The following is a 2,218-nucleotide window of genomic DNA, read 5'->3' as shown; positions in this document are numbered from 1 at the left end:
AACTTGAACGTTGAAGTACAAGCAGATAGCCAAGTTGCGGGACTCCGAGTTGGCAAGGTCAGCATCGAAGGCCAGGAAAAAGGTCAAGGGACACGGGATGGAGTTGATTCAAGGGGCCATCCGTTTCATGCAAACCGAGAAAGCGCGATCGATTCTCGAATCGGATATCAAGGAGCACGAGAGCAATTTACTCCTACTAGACCAACTTCATGAAGAGGGTTTCTCTGAGGAGCAAGAATGGTCCGAGCTGACGGCTAATTTAGCCGAGAAACAAGGTCGCCTAGCAGCTAGTCCCGCTTCCTCTTTCAACCCTCAGCAGTTCGAGGAGTTCTTCACCGAGTCACCTCCCTTGGGTGAATCGGGTTTAGACTGGGCTGGTGAGTTCATACTCCTTGACACTTGTCTTCTACTTTGCCTTTTATTTTTGACTGATTGGGATTGTCCCTCCTAGGTCCAAGTGAGACAGAATGTGTTGCTCCATCCGAGGTTCCTGCCACCCCGGTGGTCATCCCGGATGATGATTGTGCTGTTGGAAACGAGCAAGAAACATCCTCTGAACAAGTCCCAGCCAAGGAGATGGGTGAAACCTTGACAACCGAAATCGAATCCGAGGTGGCTGTTGACCCGTAGTGGCTGCGTCTACTTTAAATTGGAGCTTGTCCCATTCATGTGAGAACTTTAAAATTTATCCTTGGATATGTTTTTGCCTAAGGAGGCTTCATTACATTTTTTAAAATATTGGCCTGAGGAGGCTTTTAAACCTTTTTTAAGTTATAGCCCCTAGAGGGTTTGATTAAAATAATGTGCGGGTTTGCAAAGTCCGCTTTTAACACTTTTTGGCCTTGTGGCTATGTTTTTCGAGATTTTCTAGGCTGATCAGACCTTTCTCTTAGAATGCGAGAACTGAGCTCGGCTTAACAAGACTTACCCACTTCGGATTTAGTTAGCTCGGTAAATTTATTGGGCTTGGGCCTCGATTTTTTTACTTTGCTTTTAATGAGATTTGTCTTTAATGCGACCGCTGCTTTTCCAATTCTTTGAGAAATAGGTAAAACTACATGCCTTTAAGGCAATAATTATTTTTTCCGATTTCCAAAAATAGTTTAAACCATTCGGTCACGCCATCATTATTGAATTTTCGTTTCCAAGACAAACCCTAGCCCTATTATAAATAGGGACTTACTTGCCTCTGAACTTTCTTCAAAGGAATTTTAGAATTCTCTCGGTAAACACCACAATAATGGAAAACAAAAACGTAGCCCCCGTTGACACCGACAGCCCACTCTTCCTATCCGGCGATGGTTTCGAGCCGGCAGGTGTTCTCTTTCCTCACGCCGTGTTTCACTTTCCTTCAAGGGAGAAGAAAGAGGCGTATGATTTCATGGACAAGGTGAGTATACGCTCTTTTTCATCAAAACTTTCCGCCTCATTTTTTTTTAATTTACCCATCTCCATGCCAGGTCGTCGACAAACATCGCCATTTGTGTGATGAACGGCAAACACTCGAGGCTGGCTCTTAAAAGGCAAACACTCGAGGCTCGCATTGCTCGAGTGGAGAGGAAAGTAAGGGCTTTCGAGAGTGATATTTTTCAATGGGAGTGGAGGAACTTTGATTCTATTGCAGAGATCCCGAGGATGCTCCGGATGTATCTTCGCGGTAGAGGTCAGGTTCCGGGCCCCGTGAATGCTCCGGTCGAAGTCGCCCCGCTCGACAGTGAAGAGGAGGAAGAGAAGGAGGACGACAATCCTTGTAAGCGTGTCCGGAGCAGACCCGGAGAGGATGACAAGAGAGAGGCGTCCACTTCGAAGTCCAAACCGGCGATGAAGGAGCCTGTTCCTGAGCCTCTTCCATAAATGTCCCAAACTCCGCTTGCTTTATTTCACTTCGTTTTTATTTAAAAACTCTTGGACTCGTAATGGGCTTCAGCCCATTTTGTTTATGGAAAAAAATTTTACCTTCCTTTTTCGAAATATTTTCGGAGACATATCTTGAATGCAGGATTGGTTTAAGGCATAAATCTTTCCGAGAATCACTCTGTTCCAGGATGGAACCGCGGCTTATTAGGGATATGGTGTCCTTATAAATTGTAACTTCATCTTCTCTTTATCCTTCATCATTCTCTTTTCTTTTTGCAGGTATGGAGTTCAACCTTCGATGCTCAGAGTCTATGCCAGACTTCTCCAGGGTCGGAATGAATGGATGAAGATGTTCCAAACC

At 45.0% G+C, this 2,218-nt stretch overlaps 1 pseudogene; it reads left to right on the top strand.

The window, feature by feature from the left end:
• The first annotated feature begins 1,240 nt into the window (after nucleotides 1-1,240).
• On the top strand, nucleotides 1,241-2,208 carry LOC110226662 (annotated as a pseudogene).
• Nucleotides 2,209-2,218: the final 10 nt, after the last annotated feature.

Source organism: Arabidopsis lyrata, assembly GCF_000004255.2.
Source record: "Arabidopsis lyrata subsp. lyrata unplaced genomic scaffold ARALYscaffold_843, whole genome shotgun sequence".
Lineage (NCBI taxonomy): Eukaryota > Viridiplantae > Streptophyta > Magnoliopsida > Brassicales > Brassicaceae > Arabidopsis > Arabidopsis lyrata.
Note: the sequence above shows the minus strand (reverse complement) of the source record. Positions and strands in the feature narration are given on the sequence as shown.